Source organism: Antedon mediterranea, chromosome 3 (genome assembly GCF_964355755.1).
Source record: "Antedon mediterranea chromosome 3, ecAntMedi1.1, whole genome shotgun sequence".
Lineage (NCBI taxonomy): Eukaryota > Metazoa > Echinodermata > Crinoidea > Comatulida > Antedonidae > Antedon > Antedon mediterranea.
The window spans coordinates 21,197,056-21,216,006 of record NC_092672.1 but is presented as its reverse complement, the minus strand read 5'-3'; the positions used below and the strand labels follow the sequence as shown (position 1 = coordinate 21,216,006).

The 18,951-nt window shown below is 31.5% G+C and overlaps 1 protein-coding gene across 1 annotated transcript in view; it reads right to left on the bottom strand.

Moving 5' to 3' along the window:
* The window catches only part of LOC140044138 (uncharacterized), a 209,766-nt gene that overhangs the window by 168,255 nt on the left and 22,560 nt on the right, over positions 1-18,951 (bottom strand). The window contains exon 2 of the mRNA XM_072088617.1: positions 159-257. The gene's annotated coding sequence lies outside the window, so the exon portion shown is untranslated. The remainder of the gene's footprint in view (positions 1-158; positions 258-18,951) is intronic.

Sequence of the window (18,951 nt, the reverse complement as noted above, 5' to 3'; positions counted from 1 at the left end):
ATATTGAAAAACTTCAAATAATCCCAATTCTAGCATCAATACAGTTAAATAAAAACATTAAATAGCATTATAACATGCAGATATTACTACTCAAAAGATCATTATATTTAAAATACAAAATATAAAAAAATATGACTATGAAAGAATGTATAACTTACTATGTCTTGGATATTGATGTCTGACCCTGCATCAACCAGCAGGTTACAGCAGGCTGGGTGACCTGCCAGAGCTGCCAAATGCAAAGCTGAGCGTCCAACCTAAAATATAAAATCATACAAGTTACATCTTTTACATATTTATTGGTTAATTAATATTTTATATAATTATACATCCATTAAGTGTCAATTTTCAAATTCAATTTGTAACTTGTATTTGCTGTGTGATCATATACGCAATGCACACAAATACTATCAAATTAGCTTTTTTAAATTTTATTTCTACTTTTGTATACATTTTTATTATTATTCCAGTTTTTACATAAAAATGTTGTTGCCTGGTATTTAAATTATTTAACTTTTTTTTTATTGAATATTGTTTAAATATTAAATTACTGGATTGGTTTGGTGTACAAACTTTTACTTTCAGGGGCATGTTTAAAACTTCAATATATTTAAATTATCCTTAGTTCATTGCTCTATGGTGTGATGGTGGCATTAGCTAGTATACAAATAATGAATGTTTATGAGTGTAATGGTACAAATAATGGCACTTGGTGAATGATGAAAGGTTATATCAACTCGGCGTTGCCTCGTTGATATAACCTTTCATCATTCACCAAGTGCCATTATTTGTACCATTACACGAATACAAAACATTCATTATTTGTTTTATATAACATCTAAATAAATTCTAGTTATTTGAATCAAATAAAAGGTAGCCCTAGCCAAAGATTACTACATTTCCTTCACACACATTGATTAAAAACAGTAACATTTGGTGTTTAATAATTTTATATTAAATGTTATATTTATATGGATTTCATAAACACACCTACTTTTGTGTTAATTATGTCAACAAACGACCAAACAATCCTAGGCCTAGCAAGGCTCAAACGCCTAGGCTAGGCCTAGCCTAATACTAGCATGGCCTAGGCTAGACCTAGTAGCCTAGCTAGTAGTACTAGCTTGGCTGAAAGGCAAAACTTCGACAGACAATTGGAACTTATCTAAGCTAATTATGGTTTTTCCAACAATTCCACGTCTTGTAGGGATGTCCCCATTAATTAATCAAAATCCTAAAAACGATCTAAAGCTAATTTAAATGCCTTTTTGAATGAAATTAGTACATAATGTCCAAATCGTACACAAATATCTGCAGCTGTTGCATATCTCGCGGTGGTGTTTACAAATGAAACTGAGACCAGACGACAGGTGGCGCTGTTGTATTTCACAGTACGTACAGAGCCATATCATAGGATAATTTGTGTACTAGATTTTTTTTCATCCGTGAGACGTTTTTTTTTCGTACACAAAAATGTTTCAAAAAGTACTATTAAACGATCGTTTAATAGTGCGTACTATTGCACGCCATGTGACCCACAATCGTCCAATCAAATGACAGGAATTTATTTAGGTGTTATATAATACAAGTTATTGTGAGTGTAGTATATCATATTTTATCGATTGCTTTGGTACTTTCATTTCAATTGGAAGCCTTGCACATGGAATATTATTTTGTCTGTAATGCAAATCTATTATTTTATAATATCAGAGATAATGGTCTGCACTATTCTAAAGAAAAATTTGTTAGTGTACCAACAAAACATTGTCCGTTTCAAGAGGTTTGACGTACACACGTTAGTCTAAATATTGATTGTAACAATATTAATGTTGAGTTTAATCTGATAAAAAAACAAGGCCATATACAAATTTGAGTTAGTGTTCACCAACCGACCAACATAGTGAGCTGTAGAGTCACGTTGCACATGACTAAAATAGATAAACAAGTTAATTTTAGACATCTTTTTGAACCACATAACAGATATGTATAAACATGTTTTCATTTTTTTAATTTGTTAGATCAAATGGACAGTTTTTAGAAATACGATGACCATTTTCATACCTCCCTGGATAGCTCAAGCCTGTCTTTAAAGTGGGTGAAGGTTTGGCTGATGCATATCAATGTAAAAAATATTAAAATTTATACATTTTAATAGATTTTATAACATCTTTATTATTTGTGTTTTATATTTATTGAATTGACTTATTAAAATGATTAAAATTTACACCAAAAAAAATATTATATTCTTTTTATTTCAAGGATATAACAAAAACAATCACTGGAAATAAGACATTATACAGTAATTATAAAAGAAATAATAAACATTATTTATTCATATGTATACATACTGACATTTCAAACAAATTTAATGCAACTAACAATTATCTAATAAAAAATTATATAAATCCTATATAACTAATTTAAAACAAAAATAATTAATCTGATATTAATATATTATTTTGATGAACATTGAAGACAAAAAGTTCAATATATTGTGTATAGGATGTGAATAATATTCACTGAGGCTAAAACTTTCCTAGTAGACCATGCTCACCAGGAGTATACCAATAAACAAATATAGTGCTGTATGTTCCATAATCATTGCTTATCCCATCAACATTTTTTATACTTCAGTAAATAAAATAAATAAAAAAGTTAATTTTCAAAAGTAAACAATAATTTTCGCACCAGTCCTTTAGGCAGTTACATTCAAGAGAACGGAAGCATTAGCCATGCAGAAGCTTATATTATATAACACCTATATAAATTCCTGTCATTTGATTGGACGAATGTGGGTCACATGGCGTGCAATAGTACGCACTATTCAACGATCGTTAAATAGTACTTTTTGAAACATTTTTGTGTACGAAAAAAAAACGTCTCGCGGATGAAAAAAAATCTAGTACACTAATTATCCTATATGATATGGCTATTGTACTGTGAAATACAACAGCGCCACCTGTCGTCTGGTCTCAGTTTCATTTGTAAACACCACCGCGAGATATGCAACAGCAGCAGATATTTGTGTACGATTTGGACATTATGTACTAATTTCATTCAAAAAGGCATTTAAATTAGCTTTAGATCGTTTTTAGGATTTTGATTAATTAATGGGGACATCCCTACAAGACGTGGAATTGTTGGAAAAACCATAATTAGCTTAGATAAGTTCCAATTGTCTGTCGAAGTTTTGCCTTTCAGCCAAGCTAGTACTAGGCTACTAGACCTAGCCTAGGCCATGCTAGTATTTAGGCTAGGCCTAGCCTAGGCGTTTTAGCCTTGCTAGGCCTAGGATTGTTTGGTCGTTTGTTGACATAATTAACACAAAAATAGGTGTGTTTACGAAATCCATATAAATATAACATTTAATATAACATTATTAAAAACCAAATGTTACTGTTTTTAATCAATGTGTGTGAATGAAATGTAGTAAGCTTTGGCTAGGGTAGGGCTACCTTTTATTTGATTCAAATAACTAGAATTTATTTAGATGTTATATAAAACAAATAATGAATGTTTTGTATTCGTGTAATGGTACAAATAATGGCACTTGGTGAATGATGAAAGGTTATATCAACTCGGCTTTGCCTCGTTGATATAACTTTTCATCATTCACATCGTGCCATAATTTGTACCATTACACTCATAAACATTCATTATTTGTATAATAGATTACTGAGGCTGAAAAAATGGGTATTTAGAAACACAAGCTGGGCATGAGCACACCCCAAAGCATGTCTGGTAAGAAAGTCTAAATGGGAATTTGTAAACTCAAACTGGGCATGTGCACAGAGGGTCTTGAGATATGTACAGTATGCAGACATTAGTTTGTAAGACCTATGTTCAATAAACAATAACTGTATTACATAAAATTTCTTTTTGAACAACCAAAAATAGTATAAGCGAACTTACAGTACGTTTCGAAACCTATCAGGTTTCATTCTCAACTGGCGTTTCATCGTCTAGCGTTGTTAATCCCATGACGACGATGAGTTGGTATAGCGCCACCAATAGGTCCAAAAGGACGTGCCCCCTTCTCCAATAGTTGATCATAAATGTGTGACAATTCGTGGGCTCCTTCATCTCTGTTCATGATTTTTCCATGTTTTCTGATGTTGATCGATTCTTTTATTTGCCTTTTTTGAGTGTTGCATTCTTTCTCAAGGATAGCAGCGTTCCAATCAATGAGGTGATTGTGTTGTAGTGCATGATCTGTTATTGCAGATTTATGTACGATTGATGATGTAGACGATCTTTGAGCCCTGGTTAATATCCCTCCCGTGTTGTTTTCTGTGTCTGTGCGATGTTCTTTTATGCGTATTTTTAAAGCCCTCCCTGTTTCCCCTATGTAAGCTTGTGGACAGTTCAAACATTGTAGTTTGTAGATGCAACCGCATACTTGGTCTTTTTCGATGCGGTCTTTCGGATGAACGAGGTTTTGCCTGATCTTATTAGATGGGATGAAAAAGGTGTCAATTTGATATTGGTTGAAAACTCTTTTTATGCGTTCAGACAGACCTTTAGTGTATGGGATCCCGATGTTGCAACGTGACTTTTCTTTAGTAGATGTTGTACCTTTGCTGCGATTTTGATCAAGCTGTCGTTGCTGTTTTTGGAGTCGTTGTTTTTCTACCTTCTTGAATGTCCAATCTGGGTATGTGATCCAATTCCTGTTTCTGTCCTTCAGGTGTTGAAACTATGTTTTCACATCTGTCCACAAGCGTATTAATAACACTGAGTTTGTGTTGTAATGGGTGATTTGACTTGAAATTTAATTTTGGGTAGTATCAATGTTGTTTAAGTGATTGTTTAGATAAGTAGCTGCATGCAAGGGAATGCTGGCAAGAATGTCATCGAAATAGTCCTTTTGGACCTATTGGTGGCGCTATACCAACTCATCGTCGTCATGGGATTAACAACGCTAGACGATGAAACGCCAGTTGAGAATGAAACCTGATAGGTTTCGAAACGTACTGTAAGTTTGCTTATACTATTTTTGGTTGTTCAAAAAGAAATTTTATGTAATACCTATTCCACAACCAGATGAAATTCTTCCAACAAAAACAGTAACTGTGTTTTGGCTGTCAACATAGAGGCCAAGTATAATTACCATCATATATATCATTGAATAATGGTCAAAACAATCCTTTCTCTATGGTAAATATTTTTGCCGAATGGGGTGTATATAGATGACAATTGTTTGATTAGTGTGTATGTTTGTCGGCTGCTGCTGTACAACAAAAGCTCATGGAAAATTATACATTTTTTGTTCACTGAAATGTTTGTGGGTATGAGTGGGTCACTCCAACCTTAGGGAGTAATGCCACTAGGAATATGTATAGTACTATAGTCTATAGTAATTTAAACTATATTTATGTTACACAAAATGTTTACTACTGTTTTTTAAACAATAATAATTGATAATAAATCTTTATTTCTTAAATTATTAAATAGAATAACAATTTAGAAAATATCATTTAATGAAGAAAGAACAATAATTAAAACTGTTATCTCAGAAAGTCTTTTTTTACAGTAAAAATTATTTCTTGTTTATTTTTATTCATTGATGTCTGAATTATTGGAATTGATAAAGTTATTTGCAGACAGAAAACACCATAGAATCTCACCTTTTAAATAAGTTTCGGAATTTGTTTAAATAGTGAGATTGCTCTGTAGAAATAGATTCAACTGGCAGGACCAGTATGATGTAGTGAAACAGAAAGATGTGGGCCAGTATGTGTACCAATTAGAATTAAAAGAACATGTATGTCATGTCTGGCCAATTTATCTATATTTTATTTTATTGTGGTTATCAACCACATGTGTATTCATACTTTATAAGGTATTTAGATGCGCAAAGAAAGAATAATGTAAGGTTTATTAATTTATTACTACTAGATGGTACGCTCGCTTCGCTCGCGTACCATCTAGGTCGTGCCCACAGATGGTTCTCGAATACATATATAATAGTGATTTCAGCGTTAAAAAACTGGTGACTTCAAATGTACATGCAGGACCCGACAATAATACATGTCGTTTACAGGAACGAATAAATAGACACGGTGATTTATGTACTCAACTAAAATTAGCACCCTGGGAATTACTTCCGAAAGCGAAATAAGACCAATTGTTTTGTAACAAACTGAATTTGTATTTTGTATGTAACATTATGGTTGATGGATGAGGAAAAAGATGGGTGCAAAGACGAACAATTTTTAAATGTATTCTTTATCCATTTAGTAACGAAATATTAATTGTTTTCATGTTTTACAAATAATATAGGGCCTACACTAAACACAGTAAAACATTGCAATTTAATACTTTGTTGAAACTGTCACAGTCATAGTCGATTGAAATAGTACAGTAGGCCTACATGTAACGATACATCACTAATTACATTATTAATTAATACAAACGTTCAGAAGGAACTGTCAGTAATAAAGTAAACACCTCTATTTGGGGAAAATCGTAAATTCGCTTTAATCGTCAATAGATAATTATCTAACTCAACTTAATTAGTAGGCCTAATGGTTTTCAATTGTTTCTGAGAGCCAATTCATACTTAAGTTGGTTCCTAACCATCAAAGTTGTTCTGCGTTTAGGGCATGCGATCCTTCGTACTGTAAGCCTGTCCTCTACTGGCTTTACAACGCTACTCATGCCAGTGAGGGGAGGGTGGTGGTGTGGATGGTGGTTTAACTGCAATAATAAAGTTGATTGTACATAATAGAAGACGACTGGAAAGGCTAGCTCATAATCCGTTAAAAAAATACCTTTATCCAACCTCTGCAACACAGATAGAAAAAAAAAATGGATCGAATTTCTGTTATGACTGTACTTGTCTTTACTACGCCTGAGGGGATTAGAAACTTGTGGAACAGAGATTGGAATGTTCCATTTATCGCAGATCAAAACATTTGCATAAACGTATATTAAATCTATCAAAATAGTATTTTTTAAAGAAAATCAACCTGTCTTCAATATTATGATGCTGTACTCGAGCTGTTCAACCGGTTTTCAGCTATTAAAAACAGTTATCGTAGGATGAGATAGGAAAATGCGAAGCATCCTTGTATTATTGTGTGCAGGTATTTTTTAAGATTGACATCCATCAGACAGTGTATACCACAACCACGAAACACCCCTATTTGGGGCAAATCGTTGAACCTAAATTCGTTTTAATCGTCAATAACTAATTATTTAACTCAATTTAATTAGTAAACAGGGTTACATCAGATGGTTAAAATGAGTACCGAAAGTACGAACCAACTTTATATAAAATCGAAAAAAAATTCTAGAAATAAACCGCGATTTATCGAATTTTGCCCTTACGTAAATTTATATATAGATAAATTATACAAATGGAACATATTTTTGTTGAGTAGATAATATTTAAACATTACATTCAATCAACTGTTGGTGTGAACGATGAAATAAAGTATGACACCCCTAAAGTGTAAAAATTAAATAAACTTAAATACAGAAAAAAAGTTTAAAATAACATTTCACATTTCATTGAGTTCAGACAGGTATTTGAGGCAAGTTTTTCTAAGTGAATATATAAATGAAGAAAGGGAAAACTATCTAAAACTAACTAGACTATCTAGACAAATTTTGAGTAATGTAATTAATGTTTCGTGGCCAATACATTTATAGCGGCCGAAAATGTTGGCCAAATTAGGGCGAGTAGACCTTGATATACATAGTGTAAGCCTCTATGATAGGGTCTACTTCACCAGAACAGAAGATCAATGTAAATATTGCAGTATAGTATAAAGTCATTTTGATAACAGCATAAAGTATTGTAGTACAAAACAGTCCCATATAAATGATAATAATGTGACTATGAAAACAGTTAAGTGGAGAAACAATTGTAAAGTACATTTACATTTGTTTTGAAGATAATGTGTCATCATTGTGTAACTTTCATTTCATTTTCAAGTGCATGTGTATGTAAAATGAAATGTGTGAGCTCTCACTGTAATATTGCAGTATAATCATTGTAAGTATGAGTTTAGGGCTTTTGTACATTCCTACTAATAAATGATATTCAAATTGTTGCAACTTCATTTTAATTATTGTTTTTTAAATATTTTTGATCCACTGATTTTTCAAAAAATACAACAATTCTTAAACACATTTCTGCCTCGAGCACCAACTTGGCATCATAGTTTTTGTTCACTATTACTAGTATAATGCCTTTTTTAAATGTCGTACAAAAAGGTCATGTGTTTATTTATTGCAATTCAAAAGATTTCTATGCATAGCTTTTATCTAAAATTGCTTTAAATAAAATTATAATAGTTCACCATAAAAACATACTATACAAATTATTGCTTTAATGTAAGTGGAAATGGTGATGAATTGGTGGTTCTCAATTTGTATGTATAAAATATGAACTGGAAAGATAAATGTACTATAGAAATCCAGAATGTGGGTATTGACGGTAAACAAAATGCATAACCAAAAACAAAAATGTTTCCTCTGTCTGTTTGAGTGCTCTATTCATTAAATTATAAATCCCATCTTTTTATATTTTTGGTATTGGTATTCCTATTTTTCATGGCTGTATATATAAACATGTTATGACAAACTAATTTTAAAATGAGGGCAAGTAGACAGTTAAATATGCCATAAAGCAGACAATTTAATCTGTTGTTTTAGATCTCTATTTTAATTTTTCATTGATCTGTTTTAGATAAATCGACCATGTTTATGTTGGTATTACAACAATCAGAAAATATTCATGAAAAAATTGTAGTATTGCTACGAAGCAGGGAGTTTGCTAACATTTTGACATGGTACAATCTAGTATCAATTAGACTATAACAGTTGAAAAATGACTTAACCACTAAGTTCTTCAAACTTCACCCTATTTGGTTTAGCGTTATTATTACAAATTGGGTATACATTAATTGAAACCATAACTTTCCATAAATCTCTGAATACAATTTTACACTTGATCCTGTGATTCATTAAGATTATTAAATATTCTCTATTTTCATTTTATAGTATTGGAGTAAAGTCATATCGATGCTAGCTTTGCTACAGATTCTACATAACCTATAAAGATGTTGATATAATATGATGGCACCAATAATATGGAGGTTTCGCAACCTTACAAATACGATAATGGAAACGGATAGGTCATACATTTGTTAAACTTTTGAGCCGATATTCGTAAAGCGTATTTGTGTTGAAGAAAATCACTAGTCATAGTTTTTTATCTGTTTTGCACACTTTGCATTGAATAAAAAATTGATTCATGATTATAATATAAATATAGATAATTTATTGAAAGTAATTTAGTAAAAATGCCAAGTCAATTTTGATAAATAGTAGTTTTTAAAGTCCTCTCTCGCTACACTAGGCCTATAGGCAACCATTGCAACATGTACCTGCGCTTCATTCAAATTTACAGCAGTCATATTTTGGATGGCGCTCTCAATATTTCTTTGCCATGCGAAACAGATTTGTACTGGCTTACGAAAACGAATAAGTTTGTGTGACGTATGCAAAACCTCCCAAATGTTTGCACAACTACTGTACGTCCACTTTTATGCTTCTTTGCCAGGAACCTGTATTTGCATGCTATAAAATGTTAAGGACAGAATTGTTCTAAAAGAGTTACTCGATGCAGGGTGGGGGTCTTTAATGTTTTGTAGAGATACATCATTTAGGTCCCTCACCATATTTCAGAAAAGTAGTAATTCAAAAAAATGTTGAATCCTGGAAGTGAACTCACAACTGAGACAGTTATGAAAAGGAGTTGCACAGTATTGCTATAGTTAAGTCACTGATGACAACATTTCTACATAGTATTTTTGATTAAAAAGTTTAAACTGTGATATATGATTTTGATATAAAATCCTAATTATAAAAAAAGTCTTCAGAACTATTAAAATTCTTCTTTGCGATGCTGTAGGGGTAGTTTTATCTATGATATCCACACAAAATACCAGTCTAGAAATGGGTTTTAATACCTTTCAAATAATATTTGGCCGCACACCCAATTTAAAGGCCAGGTGCGGGCCAAAAATTTCTATTGATCATACATTCCAATAATTATTGATCTATAGTTTTCCCTATGTTTCATAATTTTTGGGATTTCATTTGTGTTACACAAGCTTGTTGAAAATAAGCATTTTATTATCAGTAGTTCAAATTACACAGTAAAATCTCTATTCTTGTGTACACAAATTTTGTAAATAGAGAGGCATTTTAAAAAGCTATGAAAAATAAACAGTGTTGTAAAAAATGACTAAATATAGGTAATATAACTTGAATTTTACATTTCTGGTATTTTTATTCAACTTCAGATTTATATTTTCATACTATTATAGCAAAAGTTATCCACCTTTATATCCACCATCTTTTTTCATAATATGCCCCGATGGTACCTCGTATGCTGATACCCGCAGATACCTTAACATCATCGCTCTATCTGAACGCCGCAAGAAGTTGTCAAGAAAATTCTTTGATAAAATGAAAAAAGAAGATCATATATTACACTCTCTCTTACCTAAACCTCCCACACACAACCATCAGCTCCGACGCGTTAGATTGTTCACCCTTCCCAAAGTCCGGACACAACGCACAAACAACTTCATTACTTTCCATAGAGTTTTCAATGATTGGTGAATGATCAGTAACTGAGTTATGATAAGCAAATGGTGAACCCCTATTGGTTTGTGTTACTGGATGTACTGTACTATGATGGCCATTGAAAGACTGATTTGTAAACTATGATATATTTTAGTATTACTTGTTTGGACTGTGTTATACTATATGTTTACATAATTATTTACTATTATATTTATGTAAACTTCATCACTGTTTACTTGATGCAATAAAGGAAATAAATAATAAATAAATAAAGTAGGGAGTCACCAGACATGTTATTACATTAGGTTAAACTACCTAACTACTGAAAAAAAGTCTTCCTGGCAGAATTTTGCCAAATGTTGTATTTGGGGCACCTTAGGCTACTATAACAAGTTGAATTCAGGACAAACCAGCCCACCAATGTGCCTACTGTATATGCCTGGCTTCTAATTCTATTATTAGTGCCTGGTAGCGTTTTATGATATGAAATATGAAGTACATAATGGACTAACATTATGTTTAATATTATTCATTTTGATATTTAATTATTCATTTATGCAATTCAATTTCAAGGTGTGTACAAGGAGGTACAAGGAGAATGAAGTTGCAATCATATTTACTTCTTTTTAATTACACCACACAGAAAACAGGCATTGTTGCTCATCATAAACAAGGGCGGATCTAGCCTTCTAGTAAATGGGAGAGGGGACGCAACCAGTCACCAAGTACATGAGGCACAGGTGGGACCTGTGGTGAAGCAAATTTTGTTAAATGACACCCCTAGACGGTTAGAAATGGTATTCCCGCACGTAAAATTTATGATAAATGGCACCTATAGTTGGTCGGAAATGACACTCCCATAGCGTGTTAAAAATTGGTAAAAAGATCGTAGTCTACTTATTCCGCTGGTAAACACACGTTCAATGTGACCATCAGGGGGAATTCCCTGATAAAGGTACTTCCGGTATGGCAATAACAGTGAGCTTTCAAAGTGGCGACGCGAGACGCGGAAGTCAGTCAACCATGGATACCGTTGCATGCCTTTCGCATCACGAATTATAAACTGTTTCAATTTTATAAGAACGTGATCAGGTCATTGTCATATCGCTAATACTAAAACACCTGCCATCGCCATCCTTATCACCATGATTCATGATGATGATCGCATTTCCCTACTAGGGTCTATAGGCCTAATTTAACACATTGTCATCACACAACAGTTCTTAAATATCTTTCTAAATAAAATACAATCAGTAGTACAAGTCATGTCTTCCAGGCATATGCCAAATCAGCCGGATCTCGTCTCATGATGAGAAGGCCGAACAAACTGGCTTTGCTCTCGCATGCGCAGTAGGATTTCAGTCTTTTTTATCTCGATAATCGCTGCGTCGTGTGTTTCGAAAGCTGCCTATTAACTACTTTAAAAAAATGACACGACTTCAAATTTATCATATTGCCCTAGTTATGTTAAATAATATACATAGTGAAAGAGCGTGTTTTAGGATTTTAGGGCTATAGGCCTATATCTTATTTTAAAAAAGGTCAAAAGGAAAATTATTAAAAAATGACAATGCTGTGGTAATCAGTGGCTGAATCTCTATACTGCTTATTAATTTTATTATCTTAACAATAACATGTAATAACAATGCTGTAAATTTAATAAATAAAAATAGGCCTACATACTTCATCCAGCGGGGATACATATTCACATACTTAAGAATAATGACATCGTAATAAAGTTGTCCTGATGAACAAACATCAATAACAATGCATTTAAGCGATCTTCCATTATGGTACCTCAAAGATAATTTTTTACAGTCTCCAGAGCTAAATGTTCTCGATCTACTGATGCACTTTTTGCAGGGTTTAGTAATCAAAAAATGCAATTGAACATCTTTTCAGTAGTTTTCAAACACACAAACTCTCCAATGTTTTGGAGAGACTATCAGGACTGTTTTCAAATTACAGTATAGGAATCGCTTGGGTAAATGAGTATTCAAATATTTCTCCTGTGCGCTCTTTGTCTAGGCTGATAATATTCTTCAGAATTATCTAGCTAGGCAGCAAAAGAACATGTGTCATACCACTTAGCAAAACACCCATAACAATAATTTTGTGTGACGACAGCAACAGCAATGGCAACCTCTAATAAAGACTAAATTAGCACGGCGCTAAAACAATGTGTTTTAATTAATGAATTGAAAGTACTTTACTTTCTCCCTCTGGATCTGCCATCCATTCCTTTCACCACAAATCAAGACATTAAAAACATTGAACAATATTAGAGTGCTAGAATATTTGAACTGATATTAAAGAACAGGCTTTGAAAGCTCAGAAAACGTGACAATGAATGCAGTTTTAATGTCCTACACCAAACATGAAGATGGAAAATATGTGACTGACATATCGTCACTCGTCACACGAACCGGCGAATCGTCATTTTTGGCGCGAAATTCTTTTTTGTATATTTCGAAAGTATTTATTCTAAAGAACAATTGATGCAAATATCAACTGCGTATCTTATTTTATTAATTAATTATTTTAATTATAATTTGGCGAATATATTGTGATATTATAATCATTCGTCCCACGATGCGTCGAATATCGATTCGTCACTTCGTGTGAGCAAAACGCGCATCGCGCACACTGTTTACGCACCTCAATAAACGGCGAATATGCAATTCGTCACTAATTGCCTGTGATCTGATTGGTTTATTGCATATATCTGGAACATTCCATTATTTTATGGGAAATTTTCAGTCCCGCGAAGTTAGATTGAGCATAGATTATAGAATATTGAACAGTATTTTAACCAGTAAAAACTGATTTTTGTGGTTATTGATAAATTATTTAGTAATCTAATTATATAAATACATTTCAGGAAATGTAATGCAACGTTTCCATGTTTGTTCTTTCGTACGTTCACTCGAGCACTAGCAAAAACATTAAATTAAATTATGGTACTGACAATACATACACAAAACGGTACGGTAACGATTAGGCCTACATCAATGTTATAGTCATAATTATTTTGAAATATTTAATTTTTTAGAGAATAAATAACCTGATTATTAAAAAGAAACATCAAATTTCACCTTTATTGTTAATGGATAATGCTACTAAGGATAATAACTTTCATTTCTGTATACACATTTTTATTAAACAATTCATACATTTTGATGTTAGAGTATTTATATTTTTTTGTTTTTGCTTTTTAAATTAGATAGTTACAGTATAGTTATTATAATCAGTGCGTCACCAAATATCTTTGGGGGCATGGCTATACTAAATACTATCGTATACTATATAGGGTAGTCTGCACAGTATCCTGTGATATGCCCTACAATAAGACCACATTGCTATATACAGTATCCCATAAAATTAGTAAATAATTTAAATTAGCCTTTTAATATGGATACTGTATTAGAAAAGGCAGATAACACATTTAATGTTATTTAATAAATACTATATTGGTCATGAATGGCTAAATGATTGTAGGCCTAATATGCTGAAAAGGCCGTATTGTACAATGGACTGTCAACATTATTTTTTAACTGTTCCCGTAGGGCCTACTAAGGGAAAATTGAATTAAAAACGTTTATTCTAACTATCTAACATTGCCTTGCCTTATGTAGAGATCAAAATAATGTATAAATTAATAATTAAATTTAATTCAATGAACCATGTTTACGTGTTTGCATTATTTACAATAGCTAAAATGATGTTTGTGCATCAGTTAGTCTACTATAAATTATATTTTGCAACTGATTTGTGATTATTCTTTTGCATTTTTAACAGAATAATTTGTTTACTTTATATTATTATCGTGAGGGCCCTATCTAAGATGTTTAGGTGGAACTGCCTATTCATTACCACGCAATCATGGCGAATACCGCATATTTCATAGTCATTGCGTAAGATCCTTGTTCACACGCGAAGTGACGAATATGCGTCGAATATCGATTAGTTACGCGATACGCGGTAAATAATCTTCACACGAAGTGACGAATGTATTAATTAAGTGATTACTCTTTAATTAATGAGTATATTTTTTTATGGACATTTTAAAATTATTCATTTGATATATTTTTTACATAATTAACCACAAAAATAATGGACATTCGCTTATTTTCTTGCGAGAAATGACCGTGCAAAAGGTGCCTTTTTGACAATCGCGATTTTCTCGAAATGGACATTTTGCGGATTCGCCGGTTCGTGTGACGATATAATTAAAAAATATTAACAAAATATACATAAATGTCCATTTATACACAAACAATAAAGAAGATATCTATATTAAAATGTCTGGCTGTTTTAACTTTTACTTTATCGTTTTGATTTAGCTTTTTGCTAATTTTTTTTTTCCATTGAGATCCAGCCACCCACAGCATTGTCATTATTTTTAGTAATTTGCCTTTTTTTTTATTTTCAACTGCATGTTTGAAACATTTATTTTACAACTATGCAATTTGTATTTTAAATTATATTACTTGCTTTTAGAATTAATGAAAACAAAAAAGATACAAATATTAAAATAGGACTATAAACTGAACTGTTATAACATAAATGCTATAATGTATCTCTGGGTATTTGTTCTGTTAAAATGACACATTTATAACAAAAATTAACCACTAATATAGCATTAACAATAATGTAATACATTACCACTAACATAACAATAGTTTAACCACTAGAATATTTGTTATGTTCTGAAAGTTAGAAATCTAGGATTCGAGTTATGTTTGTTTGTCCGCCAACTCTCGTTGGATAAATAATGGTTTTACTACTAAATTAAACTTAACCAAAATCTTTGTTTACTTATCTATACTTCAATGTTTTAACCTTTAGAAAGTGTCTTAATTATCAGATGGAAATGTAAATTTTAATCTTAAACAAATTTTCATTTTTAAAATTATCAGTCGGTGCCCATCCGGCCATCAATTTTTTAATTGTAAGACTTTCCGTATGGAAAGTTAGAGATAAGTCGCATTTCCAGAGAGAGAGAGAGAGTATGAGAAAAAGATTTGTTATTGTAAAACTTGTTAGTGGGTGAAAGGATGACCTAATAAATATCACTGTTTTGTGTATTACGTGTAGTTCTATGTAAACATTTTTTATTTCATTTTTAAAGTGGTTTTAATATTTTGATAAAATAAATGTTATAATAACATACACACACAACTAGGTGAACAACAATCACGCTACTCCACATGTTATGGCATTCTTTTGTAAATTGTTGTTTCCCTCCGCCAGGAGAGACACATTCAACAATCAGTATTCAATGTTCAGTCAGGTAAGTACCACCATTGTGCTTATTTAAATTAACCCTACCCATCTTCCACCTCCTATGTAATGTGCATCAATTCATATAAGATTCATGCACTGTTTTATTAGATTAAGGAATTGTAATGTCGGCCTAGTAGAAACTGTTGCTACCAAGTTACACCGGGACTTTGTCATAATTTAATTTTGTGCATATTTCTAATATACAAACAATCCGCAATGCTTGTTTAATGTACAACACTTTATAATAATAATATTCATACTGTTTATTATATTAAAGAATTACACTGCAGTATTATTAACCTGATTCCGTTGTTTAATGTTACAATGAGATAAAGATGTTACTGTTTCATGTTTATCAACTTTTTAGTGGAATTGTTTTCATATCTGTCAGTTGATATATGAATTAAAATTAAAAAATAAAATAATATTAAGTAAGCTATAACCGGTAGGTAAAAAATATCAGTAGCCCCACCCTCACCCAAATCAAAGTATTCAACATTCCTTCATTCATTATGGAAGTTACTGGTACAAAGGTGTAACATTTTTTTATAATAACATTCATGTACTGCATGCATTTCACCATAGTTCAATTTTGTACATATGTTAAAAAAATATAACCAACCTCATTTCACTTTAATAACATTCATGTACAATAAAAGTATAAATATATAAATCATGTCACTAAATGGTATATTTTTTCCTATTCATTAAACAGACCATGACAGAAATGACAAACAAAATGAAAATGAAGCTAGAAGGATTAATAAAGCAATAAAGGATTTCGGAAATGTTTGGAGATACAACAGCATGTACTAAACAAAATCTCACAGAACCAAGAAAAACATATCTTGGCAGATAGCAGTAATGATCTCTATAAAGTCACTGAACAACACTTGTTGTTTGAGATCCGAAATACAATAAATTTAATTTTTTTTAAATTTTTTAACTGTTTAATACTGTCCAATGATTCCCCTTAACTGCTTGAAACATTGTAGGCCATATGTTTTTAAGTATTACAGTACAGTACTGAATTCTATTTATATGTAAGTGTATACTACAATTTATGAAAATGAAATAAAAACAATATGTTCTTTACAATAAACTACAAAAGATTAAAATGTTTTGTGATTTCATTTTTCCCTAATCAATTTTAATACACAACAATTGCATAAAAAAAGTTAGCAACTTACAGTACAGCATCTCTGTATCAAACATATTTGAAGAAAAAGTTAGGTGTTTCATTATATTTCATCATTTTTTATATTCTACTCAAATTATAATTAGATAAGAGAATTTACTTTGTTCTAATAGGGGATTGGGGAGATACTCTCGTTGTGAATTGTCATTTCCACGTCTCCCACTCGCAAAAAACCGAAGGCGGCATTTTTTATTAAATACACTTAGTCCAAAGGTTAAAAATGAGAACTGAAGGATGGACAGACAGTCAAACTAGGTTCAATAGACCCTATAAAAAGTAAAGACCCTATACTGTATGTCCTACAGTTGTAAAAATATTAAATTAACGAATGAACGGACAGACACTAACCAGGCTAAATTCAACAAACTCGACAATTCAACTTTATTAAGTGGGACAGATAAAAGTTCAGCGTACATGTGAAAAATGTAGTACCATATTTGTCTCAGAGAAGAAAAACATAGAGAATTGACAAAGACACATAGGATTAAAACTGAAGTTCAACAAATTAAAAAATGTTTTCTCCACAAAAAAATATAGAATATTTCCAAAATAACTCTAAACTAATTTTCTACTTTAATGAAGTTTTGTACATTAGTGGTTAATGAAATTGTTTCATTAGTGGTTGATTGTTAGTGGGTGATAAGAAAAAACTGTACAATTTTATTTAGGGTTACAGTTTATTTTGAGGAGTGAAGTTATACCAGAATACCAGACTGATGTAGCATACAGTAGTCGAAAACACATTGAATTATTGCAGAGCATAAAAGTGTCTACTTTGCATCTAAGAAGTTAGTCTGCCTGTAAAAAAATGTCAGTCTTGAATTCAGTGCTTTTTTGCATGTAACAATAACATAGTCTTCATTTGAAATACAGTTATCAATCAGTAAAAGTAAACAGAGGCTGCGCAGTAGTTTCTAATACATCATAGTGAAGCATGACCTTTGTGCAGTTGTTCATTGTTCTTTGAGCTTTTTTCTCGAAAAAACCGTTTAAAAATCGAGTAAATTTTTACGGAGATATCGCAGTTTTTATACCAGCTAACAAATTAATCATATTTTTTATCAAGCCATAGACGTATCATTTGGTAAATCGAAATTTTACCGTTTAAGCAACTTTTTAATTTAATAACCCTAGTGCATTTTGTAGCATATTAAAGACTCCAACTTATTTTAAAATCATATTTTAGTGCGCGCATGAAAAAAATTATATAATTTGTTCTCATGAATATTCAAAAATATACGTATATTAGAATTCCAACGACACAATTTCTTATTTTTATTACTGTATATGACATTTAATTTATGTTTCAGTCTATATTATGACCGTTTAGCAAAACTAAAATTCTTCTATTTTAGTCTGATATTGTATAATTAAATTATTTATGATTTTTACGATCACATACTTAGAGTTCAGTGAAATTGTAGGACTAAATTATATATCGTTTAACGATTTGTGGCTACACATAGGCCTACTATAATAGTATGCCTCAGTTCGTAATATATTATTATTTAATAAATAGCCTAAATAAGGATAATATTTAATCCCATAATGATGGACATATTTAGTGCATACCATAACCGTAATAGGTTCAGGCATAGGTGCGCCTATAGTAAGAATAAACAATCATTACAAGTAGAGTCACCAGTTAAAGTGGAAAAAAAAGGATTACAATCTTATCTGTTTAATTTATCTTGGTGAACAGGAAGTGTGATATAAACTCATTCTGCCTGAACACAATTTCAGTAATATTCACAATAACTTTTTCGTTATTAAGCATGATTGCTATAGTCTTGCATTATTTTAAGAATTATTAGATTTTTTTTCAAAAAAATCTGTCCAGTAGTTAAAAAGTAAAATTTTTC